This window comes from Nicotiana tabacum, chromosome 7 (genome assembly GCF_000715075.1).
Source record: "Nicotiana tabacum cultivar K326 chromosome 7, ASM71507v2, whole genome shotgun sequence".
Classification (NCBI taxonomy): Eukaryota; Viridiplantae; Streptophyta; class Magnoliopsida; order Solanales; family Solanaceae; genus Nicotiana; species Nicotiana tabacum.
This window is the reverse complement of record NC_134086.1, coordinates 164,719,681-164,738,019: the sequence shown is the minus strand read 5'-3', so window position 1 is coordinate 164,738,019 and position 18,339 is coordinate 164,719,681. Positions and strand designations below refer to the sequence as shown.

Here is an 18,339-nt window from a genome sequence, read left to right as displayed (position 1 = left end):
GTGAAGGCAAGAATTTATATGTTTCTGCCAAGCTAATCCACTTCTGTGGTCATCCGCTTTTGCGGACAACCTGTCGCATCTGCGGCAATCACTAACTAAGCCTTCTCTGCACCTGCGATTCCCCATTCGCAGATCCGGTACCGCTTCTGCGGTAAATCTCCCGCATCTGTAGTTCCTGCTGCTCCTGCCCAATTCCGCTTCTGCGATGACAATGCCGCTTCTGCAGCTACGCACTTGCGGGACCCAACCGCAGGTGCGGTTATGATAGAAGATCAGTAGCTTCAGCTGCTCAACAATTCCCAATCCTTCCGACAACCTTCCAAAATCATCCCGAGGCCTCCGGGACCTCAACCAAAAACACAAATAAGTCTAGTACCACTGTCCAAACTTATACCAATCCTTAAAACACCTAAAACAACATCGAAATGATGAATCACCCACGGATTCAAGCCTAAGAACTCCAAAACTCTAAAAATACTCTTTCGATCAAAAAGTCTATCAAACCTCGTCCGAATGGCCTGAAATTTTGCACACACGTCACATTCAACACTACGGAGTTACTCCAACTTCCGAAATTCCATTCTGACCCTCGGATCAAAATCTCACTATCGAATCGGAAACTTCAAAATTCGACTTTTGGCATTTCAAGCGTTAATTAGCTACGGACCTCCAAAATACAATCCGAACACGCCCCTAAGCCCAAAATCACCCAACAGAGCTAAAGGAACCATCGAAATTCCATTCCGAGGTTGTCTTCACACTATTCCGACTATGGTCAAATTTCCAACACTTAAGCTCTCCTTGAGGGACTAAGTGTCTCAAAACTCTCCGAAACTCGAAACCAAACATCCCGTCAATTCAAAATAGCAGAAATAAATATAGGGAAAGCAGTTAATAAGGGATCGAGGCATTAATTTTTAAGACAACTAACCGGGTCGTCACAAGTTTGGCTTGATTTGAGGTAAGTAACGCTTCCAAAATTGGTTCTGAGGGTTCAAAACCCCAAACTATGTATTTTATGATTACTATTAAAGTGACACAAATGCCAAGTGACAAGCGTGTGGGCGTGCACCATGAGAATCGCGGCCTGGAGCATTCCATGGCACCTCTTAGTGACTCTTTCTTACTGATATTTATGTTGCAATTGTGTGATTAAGTTAAAGAGCTATAAATCATGCTAATTATCATGTTAAGGCTTCATGCCAATACTGTTCAGAACCTAGAGATCATTTCTTGTTGTCATATTATTTTCTTCATTGATATTCTATACTTAGTCTTGTTAATGCATATTATATCATGCCTCAGTCCCGATTATTGTTATTTGACACATCATATCATTGTTCGGGCTAGTATCATGACATTTTGATCCCATGTGTGTGAGACTGGAGAGTGATGACTGAGTGAGGCCAAGAGCCTGATATTGAGTGACAGTATGGGATCGGGCTGCACACCACAGCGAGATATTGAATAAGCCTTCATTAGCTTGTTATAGCGCTAGGGCTGAAAGGATCCCCTCTGGAGTCTTTACACCCCTAGTGAGCGCATTTGATGATATTGAGGGATGGATCTTCCCTGAAAACGAATCTTGTCCGAAGTATTTATACCTGGAGATCTTCTCCATAGGGATAGAATGGCCTTCCTCGGTACTGGATGACTACGGTCAGTGATGTGTATATATTCTGGGATAGATCTTCCCTGTGCCGGATGGACATATATAGTACCGAGTGATTGAGCACTTGTGAGTGGAGGTACATAGAACATTGGTCATGCTATATATGCATTGGTACATAGAGATTCCTGAACTTTATATTCCGTACTGTTCAGACTATATTTATTTACTGCTGAGTTTCTACTTGAATTGCAATCATGTCTACTTTTCTGTACAGTTTAATTGTATTACCTGTTGAGGTTTGGTTTGTCACTACCTGTCAGTCCATAGTTTGGACTTGATACTTACTGAGTTGGTGTACTCATGTTACCCCCTGCACCTTGTGTGCAAATCCATGTTGTCACGACCTAATTCCAGAACCCGGTCGTGATGGCGCCTCTCATGAAGACAAGGCCAGCCAGACCACAATTTTTCTTTTCTCCTCCTCTATCTTCCTATTAGTACTTTATTGTATTTCCAGACTGTTTTGGTCTTGTCTAGTTTCAAAACTATTGTAGCGTTGCTCATGACTTAGTGACAATCGAGGTCGGGCTTGTATTTTTCCGCTTTGTTTGATTTTAACTTTATATCTTTATCAAATTTCAGTTGAAAATGGTTTTACTTAAGCTTTTAAATTAAATGTGGATTGTTTTGGAAATGAGTTGGCTGGCCTAGTTTATCGATAGGCTCCATCACGTCCGAGTTGATTTTGGGGTCGTGACAGAATGCTGCAAATCTCTGTGGCTGAGGATGGTCTGGGCCAACTCTGAACCAGCTCTATCTTCTTCAAATCAACCCGAATACCCTCACTGGACACCACGTGCCCCAAGAAAGCCACTAAACTGAGCCAAAACTCACACTTGGAGAATTTTGCATAAAGCTTCTCCTCCTTCAACCGCTGCAATACAACTCTTAAATGCTCAGCATGCTCCTCCTAACTACGCGAGTACACAAAAATATCATCAATGAATACAATAACAAACAAGTCGATATAGGCCGAAACACGTTGTTCATCAAATGCATGAAAGTTGTTGGGGTATTGGTCAGCCTAAAAGAGATCCCAAGGAACTCATAATGACCATATCGGGTCCTGAAAGTTGTCTTAAGAATATCTGAGTCCCTGATCTTCAAATAGTGATACCTCGACCTGATATCAATCTTGGAGAACACCCTTGCTCCCTGAAGGTGGTCAAATAAATCATCAATACGAGGCAAAGGATACTTGTTCTTGATTGTGACTTTGTTCAACTACCTGTAATTAATGCACATCCTCATCGTTCCATCCTTCTTCTTCACAAATAGAATAGGCGCACCACAAGGCGACACACTAGGCCGAATAAACCTCTTATCAATGAGTTCCTGAAGCTGCTCTTTCAACTCCGTCGGTGCCAAACGATACGGTGGAATAAAAATGGGCTAAGTGCCCGGCACCAAATCAATACCAAAGTTAATATCCCTATCCGGTGGCATGCCCGGTAGGTATGTAGGAAACACATCTAGAAAATCCCTCACTACTATGACTGAATGAATGGTAGGAGTCTCTGCACTGACATACCTCAAGAAGGCCAAATAAGAAAGACAAACCTTCCCAACCATCTGCTGGGCTTTCAAAAATGAAATCACCCTACGGGGAACATAATCCGTCGAACCTCGCCACTCAATTTGTGGCACACCCGGCATGACCAATGTCATTGTCTTAGCATGATAGTCCAAAATAGTATGACACAGAGATAACCAATCCATTCCCAATATCACATCAAAATCAACCATACAAAGCAACAGAAGGTCCGCTGGATCTCCAAACCCCCAATAGTCACCACACATGATTGATATACGTGGTCCACAACAATAGTATCGCCCACCGGAGTAGATACACGAACAGACGAAACAAGAGACTCATGGGGCGTATCCAAATAACGAGCAAAGTATGATGACACATATGAAAAAGTGGAACCAAGATCAAATAATACAGAGGCATCTTTGTGGTAAACTAAGACAATACGTGTAATCACAACATCTGAAGCAATAATATTTGGTCTCGCTAGGAGTGTATAGAAATGGGCCTGACCACTATCTGATCGACCTCCCCCTCTAGGGTGACCCCTAGTTGACTATCCTCCACCCCCAGCTGACTGGGTGGGTGGTGAAGTAACTGGTGCTGGAGTCGATGGCTAGCTCCTCTATTGAGGCGGACCCCCATGATGACGAGGACACTGCCTCCACATATGCCCCAACCCTTCACACTCATAACAACCCCCTGGTGCTATAGACAGGGACTAAAGGGAACCTCAGTACCGAGATGACTAGCAGAAGAACCTGGCATGGAAGAGCCCTGAACAGATGGAGCACGGGACAAACTCTGGGCTGGAAGGCTCTAAGTGATGAATGGCCCTGATGAGAACTATGAGAACCATAGCCCGATGATTCCCCATGATAAACTAGGCAAGCTAACTGAGCATGCCTGAATGGACGGCCTCTGCGGTGCTGAAATTGACCCCTATGAGGAGCACCACTAAACCCACCCTGACCACGAGGCCTCTTGGCCTCCCTCTCAACCCTCTCATAACTACGAACCATCTCAATATATCGAGCAATGTCAACAACCTTATCAAAAGTGGCACCAAAAATCCTCTCTCTGGTCATAGGCAACTGAAGCTGAAAATTAAGGCCATCTATAAACCTCCTGATCTTTTCTCGGTTTGTGGGTACCAACCAGACCGCATGACGAGCCAGCTCAGAGAACCGCATATCATACTGTGTAACAGACATATCACCCTGACAAAGCTACTCGAACTGCCTGCACAGCTCCTCTCCGCGAGACTCGGGTACAAACTTCTCCAGAAAGATAACGGAGAACGGCTACCAAGAAAGGGGCGGTGCGCCAACCGGTTATGCCTTTCATAAGCCTCCCACCATAAGTGCAGCCCTAGAGAACTAGAAAGTAGTGAATGAGACCCCACTGGTCTCGAGAATACCTACGGTCCGAAGCATCCTATGATACTTATCAAAGAAACCCTGTGCATCCTCACCCTCAGCACCACTAAATGACGGAGGCTGGAGTCTCCCAAACATCTCCAATCTGCGTTACTTGTCCTCTGGCATAACAGAAACTACATAGTCCTGAGCACTTGCAACTGGCTGGACTGGAGGTGCCCCTAGTGTCTGTAGTCCCTGTACAACCTGCTCAGGTGTGCGAGCGGCGGGAGTCTGAGTGCCTCCCCCGGCCTGAGAAGTAGCTGCGACCGTAGTAACTGAGACTACCTGAGCCAAGCCAGTGCACACTGATAGAATCTGGGCTAGGGCCTCTTGAAGGCCTGGAATAATAATAAGCACAACCGGTGCCCAAGTTGGTCCTGATGGAGCATCCGCAACTAGGATCTGATCGTGGACTGGGGCGGCTGGTGGATCTGTAGGTGTTGCCTTAGCTGTTGTGTGGGCTACACCCCTGCCTCTACCACGGCCTCGACCTCGACCTCTAGTGGCCCTAACTGGTGGTACTAGTAGTCGTCTATCCTAACCGGTAGCACGTGCCCTCACCATTTGTGAGAGAATAGAATAATAGAAGTTTAGTTACCAAAATCAACAGATTCGTATGACAAGAATTCAAGAATGTGAAGTTTTCCAAAAGGTTCTGCAGCCTCTCGAAGATAAGTACAGACGTCTCCGTACCGATCCGCAAGACTCTACTAAACCCGCTCATGACTCGTGAGACCTATGTAACCTAGAATCTGATACCAACTTTTTACGACCCCAAAACCAACCCAGTCGTGATGGTCCTATCACGAAACTAGGCCAGCTGACACAAACCAAAACAAATCGATATTTCATAATAAAGATGTTTTAAACTATTAATTAATAAAATTTCACAGCATAAGTCTAAATAACAAGTGCGGAAAGAACAAAGGCTGGACATCGGGGTCTCATAAGTCATGAGCATCTACTAAGGACTGTCAAAATACAACTAAGACTATCACAGTCTGGAAAACACTAATATAGTTTAAGGAAGATAATAGGGAGAAGAGCAAGGTTGCGATAGCCAAGCAACTACCTTGCCGACTTCTAATATCCGCGACAAATGAAGGATCAACGCTCACTATCATGACCCGCAACTCCTGGATCTGCACACAAGGTGCAGGGAGTAATGTGAGTACGCCAATTCAGTAAGTAATAAAAGTAAATAAAGACTGAGCTGTATGAAACACATATATCCACGTTATAACATCACAGTAAGTACAATATGCTTTCAAAATAGTATATAAATCAAATCATCTCGTTAAAATCTAATTTCAGTAAAAATCCTTTGAAGATATTTTTCCAACAGTTTCAACAGAGGTTCAATGAAGTTTAGAGTAAAAATGATGCAAATCATAAATAGCCCCTCGGGCAAAACATGTGTCACAAACTGCCCCTTAGGCATAACATCACTCAGAATCGGCCCCTCGAACAACCTCACAGTCACTCGTAATAAGCCCCTCGGGCATAACATGGATCAAGAACAGCCCCTCGGGCAACATCATAGCACTCACTCCGGGTACCCGCACTCATTAGGGGAGTACAAACTCCGGAGGGCCTCTTACCGCCCAAGCGCTATAACAAGCCATCTTGTGGCATAACAAATCAGGCCCTCAGCCTCTCAAATCACAAATCAATAACAAAATGTTGCGGCGAGCAGCCTGATCCCACAATATCCTCACAACACAGGCCCTCGGCCTCATTCAGTCAGAAACCTCACAAGCTAGTCGGGCTAACAGTAAAAAGGGTGCTCAACCCAAAATATCATATTATGCATCAAAATGGAGTAAATAAGACCGAGTTATGAAATCAGTAAAACATAGCATGACTGAGTACAGATATTAAATCAAAATAGTGAGGAATAGCAGTAAAAAGCCCCTAAGGGTACAAATAGATTAGCACGAGGCCCAAATATGTCATTCAGCCCAAAACATAGTAATACTTTCCAAAACATATACTTACCTCAAAACGGACAAAACTCTAACCTGCAATGCCCTTGCCTCTCTACTCGACCTCCAAATGCTCCGAATCTAACCAAAATTAGTATATTATCATCAATATACTCTAAAGGAATGAATTGCACACGAAAATAATCAAATTAGACCAAAAATCCTGAATTTGACTCAAACGCGGTCCCCGATCCCGCGTCTCAGAATCCAATAAAAATTACAAAACTAGAAACTCCTTTCACTCCCTAGTCTATACATACCAAAATCGTCAAAATCCAACTTCAAATGGCCCCTCAAATCCCCAATCAAAGCTATTTAAAACTCAAGCCCTAACCCTTCAACTTCACCCAAAATTCCCCAGTAATTTCATGATTAAGTAGTGGAAAGATCATCACAAACACAAAATATAAAGCCCAAGTAACTTACCTCACTTATACCCCTCGATTCCCTCTTGAAATCACAACTCTAAGCTCCAAACTCGTTCAAAAATGGTGAAGGATGAACTGAAATTCGCGAAGGAGATCTTATATACCTTCTGCCTAGAACTTCCGCATCTACGGTCCATAAGTCGCTCCTGCGATGTCGCACCTACAGAAAATTCATCGTAGGAGCGGTAATCACTTAAACTTCGAAAAACCGGTTTTGCGGTCAAAACCCTGCATCTGCGTTCACGCAGGTGCGGTCCTATGTGCACACTTGCGGATCCTACCCTTCTAACCTATGGCCGCATCTGCGGCTATTTTTGCGCTTATGCGGGCCTCGCACCTGCGGTCCCCACTCCGCAGGTGCGGTTATGACAGTTGAAGGCAATCTTCAGTACTTCCTCAAATCCCATCCTTGATCCGTCAACCTCCCGAAATCATTCTGAGGCCCTCGGGACCTCAACCAAACATGTCATCAAGTCACATATCACCATTCAAACTTATTCAAACATTCGGAATACTCAAAACAACATCAAAACACCAAATCACCCTCGGATTCAAATCTAAGAATTTCCAAACTTTCGAATTATGCAAACGATGGCGAAACCTATCAAACTTCACCCGAATGACCTGAAGGTTTGCATACACGTCACAAATGACACAACGGGCGTACTCCAATTTCTGGAATTCTATTCCGACCCCGATATCAAGATTTGCCAACAGAAAAATGCCAAATTTCCAATTTCGTCAAGCCTAAATCTACCACGGGCCTCCAAATTACATTCCGAACACGCTCCTAAATCCAAATTCACCTAACGAAGCTATCCGAACCATTAAAATTCACATCCGAGATTTTTCACACATAAGTCAACATCCGGTTGACTTTTCCAACTTAAGCTTCTAAATAAGAGACTAAGTGTCTCATTCCACTCCAATACCACTCTGAACACAGAACAACCAACACGATACGATGATATATAGAGTAACAACACATAAGGAAGCAGAAATGGAGAAATCGGGGTTGTAACTCATGAAACGACCGGCCGAGTCATTACAACAATTTTGGTTCAAGTTTGAAAATTTTCTCGGGGCTTATGCCCCAAATAAAGGCCTAGAAACATTGGGGTTTATGCCTAGGAAAATACCAGAAGGTGGGTGCGCAGTGGCAGACCCAAGATTTTCAGTAAGCGGGTTCAACATGCGAAGAAGTAAATGTACAAGGAACTCAGCAAAATAGTTTTTTTCTAATAAAATCTAAAATACATTATTAAAATCATTTAGGATAAAAACGATGCTTTAAGACCGAAAAATCTCTTTGAGAAAATATAGGATTTCTGGGCTGGTAATGACCTTTTCAAAGGTATCCTCTTCTAATCTCATCACGCTCACTTGAATGACATTTCCTAATTATATTTTTCTTTTGGATCAATTTTTAAAAAATTCAAATCTACTCCTTGCCTTTGCTTTTAGAGGAATAAATTTGTTCTTCTAATTGTCAAAATTTCTTCTACGAGAGGAGCAAACTTGAGAGGATAAACTTAATTGTGACAATTTGAAAGATTGAAGAGTAAAATCTCTTTATCAAATTTTAAATTGGATTATCAAATTAAAATTTGAATTAGAACAATAATTGAATAAATATGTTTAAACTTTAATTTAAACTAGTATCACCAACAAGAATTAGTATAGAATCAAATTTAACTAATATCATGATAATTTCCTTGTAATTAAACTGAAACATAGATTAATTAGCAAAAAAATAATTTAAGTCACTAAACATATTATGTAAACACAAATTAATGGGAAGTTGAGAAAAAAAGTAAATGGAATTGAATTTCTAATGGCTCAACATAAACTAATTAACTACGAAAGCAATTAATTCATTTACTAAAAGTCTCAAACGGTAGAAAATAATAATTCTAAATCAGCAATGAAAATCTAATCACAGACTAATTAAGCAAAAGAAATTAAACAATGTAGTTCTCTTTCTCCAAATTATATATATATATATATATATATATATATATATATATATATATATATATATATATATATATATATATATATATATATATAACGACCCGACCGGTCATTTTGAGCTTTTGCACTTCGCTCACCAGTTCTCGGGCATGACTAGCCCCGTGTGATGTATTATAACTTATGCAAATTGTCGGTTTTGGGTTTCAAGGTAATCGGAATGGATTTGAAAGGGCATTTCTCAGTTTGAAGCTTAAAATTTGAAAAGGTTGACTAGTTTTGACTTGTTAGAATATAATATCGAATTTATATTTTTATGATTTGGTTAGCTCCGTTAGGGGATTTGGGACTTAGGAGCATGATCGGAATTCGTTTTGGAGGTCCAGAGTAGATTTAGGCTTGAATTAGTGAAATTGGAATTTTGGTATTTTCCGGTTGATATGGGAGATTTTGATATAGAGGTTGGAATGGAATTCCGGAAGTTGCAGTAGGTTCGTTGTGTCAAATGTGACGTGTGTGCAAAATTTCAGGTCATTCGGACGAGGTTTGGTATAATTTTTTATCAAAAGCGAAATTCGAAAGATTCGTGGAACCTTAGGCTTAAATCCGATGTTATTTGGTTGATTCGATGTTGTTTGAGGTGCTTTGAAGATTGGCATAAGTTTGGATAGTGATATATGACTTGTTCGTGCTTTTGGTTGAGGTCCCAGAGGCCTCGGGGTGATTTCGGATGGTTAACGGGTAATTTTGAGTTGGGTTTTGTTACGCCACGCAATATTACGTCGATATTACGTTCGGCAGTATTATATTACGACAATGTTATGCTCTACAGTAATATATTACGACGGGGTTATGTCCTGCAGTATTAGTTTAGGACAGTGTTGTACCCAACAGTATTATGTTACGGTGATGTTACGCTTCGCAGTAATAAGTTACGACGATGTTGCACCCTATAGTAATGTATGTTGAATTTGTCGTAAGGTAATTGACATCAGTCCAAGGAAAAGATTATTTGGAGATTATAAGGATTATAAGTAATGAGTAAATTCGTGAAGGTAAGAGGGTAAGTAATATCGAAGAAAACGAATTTTGTCGAAGTTTGGCATGTTGGGGTAAAATACGGCCCGAGCTAAAATACCCGGTATTTATGGACTAGTGCCATAAAAGGTACTACATGACCATAATATAAAGGTGTATAAGGTATGTGAAAAGTGAGTAATATTTTAAGTGGCAATAATTCTCAATTTTTCGGGTAATTGATTAATTACCGAGTAACAGGACAATACCCAGTTGACTAAAAAGTGGACAAAATTTAATTAAATAACCAAAGCCACGTGGCATAAGGCCACAATGGCTAAACAATGACTCATAGGTCATTAAAGACATGTGGCTAAAACCTTATCCAAATAAAACTTAGTGGAAAAACATGAAACTATGACAATTTTGTATGTCTTATTCTAATTACTTGATTTAAAATACAAATGAATATCATCTTGTCTTTGGAATCAGACAAGCTAACGTAAAAAAAGGCAAACACGGGTAGGAGTAGCAAGAAATACGCTTGAAGCATCTCATTCATAAAGAAATACACTTGAAGCAACAAATCTTTAGCCAAGGAGTAGCAAGCAGTAACGTTCTCAGAAGCAGGAATTTGAAATTAGAAAACGTTAGAGGCAAACAATGTTTCATTCTAATATCAAAGAATCCAGGTGTAAATTTAACAAAAGCAGATTTGTTCAGATAATTCAAGAAAAAGGTTTGTTAAGGCTATCCCTTCTTTCTTTTGGCATGATCCATACGATATGAACGAAACGTGCAAATGCACAAATTCCATAAGTGACTCTACTCATAGAAGTAATAGAAATATTTATGTTCTTTAATTCTCATGTGTCATAATATTTTATCATTTGCTCATGGGTCTCAGAAAAATATGAAAGTTGAAAACATGTTACTTTATGATATTGCTCAAGAGGCAAAGTGGTCTTATGACCTTCCGAATGATTTTATTGACGTACTTTTCATGCATTGCATGCATGTGCATTGACCCATGACCAGATGGCGTTATATACACGTATATATGTAAATATATGTATATGGGATATGGGAAAAGGTTACGACGTTATATACGCACCACCACCTGATCAGTTGGTATATGATGATGATGTTGCCCACAGTGGCTGAAATATGATTCAAACGGCGTTATATATGCATATATATGTAAATATGATTCAAACGGCGTTATATACACCTATATATGTATGTATATATGTATGTGGGATATGGGAAAGGTTATGGCGTTATTACGCACCACTACCTGATCAGCTGGTATACGATGATGATTTTGCCCACATTGGCCGATATGATATGATGGGATGACCTCAAAGGCTGATGATATTATGAAACATGTACTTATGCATAACATGACATTCATACACTTATGCATGACGTTAAAAGTAATTTATGATTTACAAAGTTATTCAGACTTACAGGTTGAGTCGTGTACTCTATATGTCTTCCATATCTCTCATGTATTTATTTATGTGCCTTACATACTCGGTACATTATTCGTACTGACGTCCCTTTTGGCAAGGGACGCTGCATTTCATGCTCGCATGTCCCGATAGACAGGTCGAGAGCCCTGCAAGTAGGCTATCAGCTCAGCGGATGATGTTCGTGCGCTCCATTTGCTTCGCAGTTGCTCGTTTGGTTAGTATGATTTAGACGTGTATTGTTTGGTATGACGGGACTCTGTCCCTATCCTTATGACATTTATGTATTCTTAGAGGCTTGTAGACATATGTCGTGTACATAAAAGATTATACGTCCTTGTCGGCCTATGTTTTGAGTTTATAAAGGATCATGTTGGCCTATTAGGCTTGTATGCATGTGTATATAATGATGTATTAAGAAAGATACGTTACGTTGGTACTCGGTTGAGTAAGGTATCGGGTTCCCGTCCCGGCCCATCGGTTTGGGTTATGACGGGTTTGGCAGTTGAAGTTTTCTGTTGCTATCATAATCGCACCTGCAGCTAGGGGACTGCAGGTGCAGACTCGCTGAAGCGGATTTTGTAGTCGTAGAAGTCCAATTTCATGCTAAGGGAAAATCAGTGGTGAATTGGGGGTTAGGGCTTGGTTAATAGGAGAGCTTTGAGTGGTGATTTGAGTGGCCATTTGAAGTCCAATTTTGGTACTTTTGTATGAATGAACTCGTCGCGGAATAAGGATTCTATTGATGTGATTTTTATCGGATTCCGAGACGTGGTCCCAGGGGTCGGGTTTGGCCAATTTAGGGATTTTTTTATGTAAATTGGTTATTTTCGAGTGAGCTTTGTTTCCTTAGCATATTTTGATGGTATAAATAAATAGTTAGTTAGATTTGGAGCATTTGGAGACTGAGTCGAGAGGCAAAGGCATCGCGGGCTAGAGTTTGAACCGGATTAAGGTAAGTAATGATTGTAACTGTTTGTTCTGAGGGTATGAAACCCCGGGTTTCACATCTTTGTGCTACTTTGAGGTGATGCACACACTAGATGATGAGTGTGGGGTCGTGCACCATTGGGGATTGTGACTTAGTCCGTCCCGTATGACTATTAAATCGCGTATTTGATTGAAAACTGTTTGATATCATTGTGTTTTGGAAAGTATTATCATATTTTGGGCTGAATGCCATATTTGGGCTTCGTACCAACTGTTTTGGACCCTTAGGGTTTTTTTACTACTATTCCTCACTATTTTGAGTTCATATTTATACTCAGTCATGTTGTATTCTATTGTTTTCATAACTCAACCATATTTACTCCGTTTTGATATTTTTGGCTGAGCATCATGTTTTACTGTTGCCCGAGCGGCTTGAGAGATTTCAAACTGAGTGAGGCTGAGGGCCTGTGTTGTGAGGATACTGTGGGATCGGGCTACGCACCGCCACAGTGTTGCACTGATTCATGATTATGAGGCCGAGGGCCTGATTTGTTATGCCACGAGGTGGCTTGATATGAGGCCGAGAGCCTGTTTGTTTATGTCACGAGATGGCTTGTTATTGCGCTTGGTCCGTAAGGGGCCCTTCCCGGAGTCTGTACACCCCTAGTGAGCATGGGGTACCTAGTGTGAGTGATGTGATGTAGCCCGAGGGGCTGTGGGTTATTCTTATTGTTGCCCAAGGGGCTATTGTTGATCCATGTTTGCCCAAGGGGAGGTTCATGATTCATGTTATGCCCGATGGGCCGATTACGAGTGATTGTGAGGTAGCTCGAGGGGCTGGTTCTGTTGATATTATGCCCGAGGGGCGGTTTATGATACATGTTCTGCTCAGATTTCATTTACTTTTATCACTTACTGAGTTGGAGTACTCACATTACTCACTTCACCCTGTGTGCAGATCCAGGGGTCTCCTGTCACGCTAGCGAGGGCTGATTTGCTTCCACCGCAGGCTTATTTGGAGTTAACTAGGTAGTTGCTCGACGTTCGCAACCAGTGCTTCTCCCTCCTATCTTTACTTTCCTTTGTACTAGCTCTGTAATAGACTGTGTAGTCCTTTTTTATACTCTTAGACGGATGTTTAGATACTCATGACTGGTGACACCCCGATGTCGGGCTGTGTTATTTCCGCAATTGTCCTATTTCACTCTTTATATTGGGATTTATAGTTTATTTATGACCTAAAATCAATTATTATAACTGTCTTAAATGGTTGGAGGGTTTATATCGGCTGGACTTATTTCACGAGAGGCGTCATCACGATCGGGTCCGATTTGGGGTCGTGATAATATAAAAAAGCTTTCCTACTCTAGAAAAAATGATTTGCATTGTTGCGTGAAAACAGTAGTAGTGCACGTATGTTGTTGTGTGGTTTCAAACTCAAGACCTTTTAATAAATTTGAACCCACTTTACTAGTGGGCTGGACACTTAATTTGAGTTGAGTGGGTTCAAACTTTATTTATGACACAATATTTTCGGAGAAAGATAAGATATACCTATGTATACAATGTTATTTTTCGACGAAGCGGATTCATATGACCCCCCTTGACCTTGACCCAATGCGGATCCGCTCATGTAGGTGCGTAACACTGATAATTAGGGATTTTTGATGCATTTTATACTCCTTCTTGTTTATGTTTTGATTAGGAATTTATACGAAATAGTCCCAAAAGGCTCACAGTTGTGCTTGATTGCAGGTTTGACCAACAAAGTGACAAGATGTCAAAGATCACCTCAAAAAGGAGTGAAATTTGCACAAGTACCAAGACAAGACAAAGCTCAGGCAAAATAGACTCAATGCGGCGCACACCGTTCTGTGCGGTCCGCATGAGTGAGGTTCAGAGAGCATGACATTCAGGCAAACAGGCAATGCGGCTGCACTAGGTTTTGTGCGGTCCGCACTGGGATCAACACGGCCGCACTCGATTAAGTGCGGTCCGCAGTGAGAAAGATTAGAGAGCTGCCAATTCCAAGTTTCAAGCCAATGCGGTTCGCGCTCCATTTCATGCGGACCGCACTTGAAGCCTCCGCGGCCGCACTCCATTATGTGCAGCCTGCATTGCCAGAGTTCAGAGACATGAATTTTCAAGTTCAGAGCCTTAGTGCGGCTGCACACCATTTTGTGCGGTCCGCACTAGCACCGCATGGGTATTTTTGTCCAAATTTTTCAGCTTAGTATAAATAGCTTCTTTTTCCATTTTTAGGTCATCAGATAGTTTTAGAAAAGAGCTACGCTCGTGGGTTCGATACTTTTAGCTATTTTGGGCAATTTTATCTACATTTCAACATTGAATCTTATTGTTTATCTTAGTAATTAGTTAATATGAGTTGTTCTTCATCTATTTCTTGCTTTTTTCTTTAATTATGAGTAGCTAGACCCATAAGCTAGGGTTGTGGCTCAACCCTAGTGTGGGTAATTGATGAGTCTTGTATTTTAGGGTTAGATTGACTATGAGTGTTTGATATTTGGACCAATTACATGTTTTATGGCTGAGTTAGTGGTTGCAAATACTAGTATGTGTTAAGTTGACTTGAGCTCTTCTTGAGAAAGAGAGTCTAAGTCTCCGAAATAGATCAAACAAGGAATTGGGGCGTACTCAAGAGATTGACAACCCCAATTAACGGGTTAAACCTCGAGAGAGTAATACTGACTTGAACCTTGATTGCTATGCAAATTGCATACCCAATTGGTCTTGAGAAAGTCAATTCGGGCAAAATCACTGGAACCACCGAGAGGTGTAGAGTGGGTAAAATAGTGCAACAGTTATATCATACTCCCCAAACAGGTCAATCATGCCTTAGACTCATGTATCCGTCAATTGACCATCTAGGCCAAAGTCACTACCCTAGTGCCTTGTAAACCATTTGAACAACCCGTTTTAATTTAACTCTTAGTTTAATCTAGTTTCATTTACCATTATAGTTTGATAAAAGTAGAAGTAAAACAAAAACCTCAAAAATATATAGAAGTGTAATATGGAACACATACGCAACTCTAAGCTAGATAAATACCCGACTCCAAATTATAGCTCTATGTGAAAATCGATCCCGGCCCTAAATCGGGTAAAACCTCTTCGACCCTCTCTAGCTGCTTAATAGTAGTGCAGAGTAGGCTTCTATCACTTTTTGGCGCCGTTGTCGGGGAGCTAACGGTTTTGGCTATCTATTTAGCTAGTTTTGTGTATTGTTCTTGTCACACCTCCTTTTTCCTACACTCGGAAGGGGTATAAAGGAGTTTTTTTAGAATTAAAGTGACAATCGAGATGAGATTATTTATATTAAAATTCAAAGTCGTCACTTGGGATAATTTATGGTGTCCCAAATAACCAGTTTAAAACCCTGAATCGAGGAAATTTGACTCTTATTTATGGTCTACGAACACAAAAATTCGGGTAAAGAATTTTGTTAACCCGGGATAAGGTGTTAGGCATTCCCGAGTTCCGTGGTTCTAGCACGGTCGCTCAACTATTATTATTGGCTCAATTATCTGATTTAATTACACATTTAAAACCTACGTGCCCTTTTTAACCTTTTTAGCCGCTTTTCATATTTTAGGAAAATTCAAAGTTATTTAAAACACATCATAAGCCACACTACATGAAATGCACCCGTTGTTCACGACAAGTTCTATTTAACCTCGTTGGAAATTAGAATCGGGTCACATGAAATGTACACCCGAATTTTAGTAATTACAAATCACAACTACGTCACGGGAACCATACCCATAACCATGATAATTATTTAATTAACGCGCCTAAAGCAACCTACGATGTTCATGATTCTGCCAAAACTTTGAGATTATTGTGAAGGCCATATGTTATGGAATTAATTATGATCAATCCTTTAGATTATTCCTCAATACGTCTACTAGACAAATAAAACATTTGGTTCATTTCTTAAACTCCAATTATTAAAAAAATCACCGTTCCTTTTAGTGATAATAGACGTTAAAATTAAGTATATTGTAAATATGTAAGTATTCCCCTCCAAGATGTTCCAACAGGTTTATCAAATAATCCTACCAGAATTCAACAGAAGGAAATAATATTTGATATAGGGTTCTGCATTCATTCTCAAAATTTAACTTCATTTGCATTGAAACCAAAAGAAAAATCTCAATCTATATTAAAACGAGCTAATACACTAACCCGACAATTGTATCTAACACATAACTTAACCCAAAATATTAACAAGACTCTATCCAAAATATTTTAAGTAACAAAAATCAAACAAAGCAGTCCAACTTCCCATAAACTCATAGTAAAAAAATGACAAAAAGAGCTTAAATCCAACAGAATTCGTTGTTCATTAACTCAAAAATCGATTTACTCCTAAAAGTGCTTAGAAAACCTTTACATTTTCTGCTATTAGAATATTAGTACCAATATCTCATAAAACCTAATGCCACTCCTAATATTAAGAATCCAAGAGCAAACATACACGAGAAGTGAAGAAGTAAAGCATAAGTAACGTATATCTAAAATATTTGAATCACAGAGAGATGATATAGAGCCCGTTTGGTTTAGCTGATTTAGAGTAACTGATAAGCATTAGGTATTGAAAAATATTTTTAAGTGCTGAAACTAATTTAAAAAATAAGCAGTTACGTGTTTGAATAAAAGTATTGAAATTAATAATATGCAGCTGAAAAACTGGGTATATGAAGAGTTTTATTTTAAAAAGAAGTATTTTAGGGATAGAATAGTAAATATTTTGGTCAAACTTAAAGTGTTTATAAGCTGAAATTTGATAAGTCGGGGGAGACCAACTTATGGCTTTTGACTTATTTTTGGATTATAAACACTTAACTTATAAGCACTTTTAATTTTACCAAACGCGTAGATAAGTCAAAAAGTACTTATAAGCCAGTTTGACCAGCTTATAAGCTTAGCCAAACTCCCTCGTAAAGTAGTAAAAGAAAGAAAGAATCGGACCTTAAGCAATGAAACTTTTCCAATGTATTGATAAGAGATTTCGAATAAACCAGCTGATACAGTTGCATCTGTCAAACCCAATACGGACAGAGCTCGTACGACCTCGCATTCGACAGCAAACCGGACCTTTTGAATGGGTTTTGCCTCAAGTTTTCAAGCAATTTGGGATGAAACTGGTGGGTTTTAATAGTGATTTATTGGCTAGTTTAAGGTGATACTTTTGGTGTAGAAGAGCTAAAATTTAGGAAATAAAAATCGTCCCCCTCCTATACTGTATCTCACGATTTTTGCGGTTTCCCCCTTTCCTTGTTTGTTCGTCCCTTTCTCGTGAGTGTGTGTCCCGTGTCCGTATGTGGAGAAGAAGAAAATCCAATTTAAAAGGGGGAGGCGTTTGGTCATTCTATGTGTGTAAAGAATCTCTCAATTATGATAAGTGTGTGTATTTTATATAAAATAAAATAAAAAGAAGTAAAAGGTTATTTAGGAAATGGAGTTCAGCTATGGAAGTTCCAATTTTACTTCCACACAAACCATTGGAGGAAGGGATGCTCATTGATTTTTTGGGTGAAAAGAGACCCCTCCACTGCCGTCCTTAGCTTTTTTTAGGAATTGAGAATTTAAGTTGTGAAGAAGATGGGTGGAAAACGGCTAAGGGTCTAAAGGGGTAAGGTGCTTGTAGGGTTTTTTAGGTTAAGGGGTATGGGCCTAGGAATTATGGGCTTAGGAATTATGGGCTTAGGAATTATGGGCTAGGTCCGAAAATTAGGCCTAAAAATGGGTCGTTTAAGACCGAATTTTATTCTTCAGTGAACAAGACTAAAATCCTACCTTATTTATTAATTAATTTTTCTTAAATAAAATAACTATTAAAATAAGACTATCCGTTGAAACAAACCTATTTTTTTGATATTTTCAAATAT

General features: G+C 40.0%; 1 long non-coding RNA gene across 1 annotated transcript; it reads right to left on the bottom strand.

Annotated features, from left to right (window-relative positions):
- Positions 1-5,542: 5,542 nt before the first annotated feature.
- Positions 5,543-18,081, bottom strand: LOC142182597 (uncharacterized). The gene is made up of 3 exons (XR_012711408.1): positions 17,420-18,081; positions 6,623-6,690; positions 5,543-5,766 (listed from the first exon to the last, which is right to left on the bottom strand). It is a non-coding gene; the product is annotated as an uncharacterized LOC142182597 (long non-coding RNA).
- Positions 18,082-18,339: the final 258 nt, after the last annotated feature.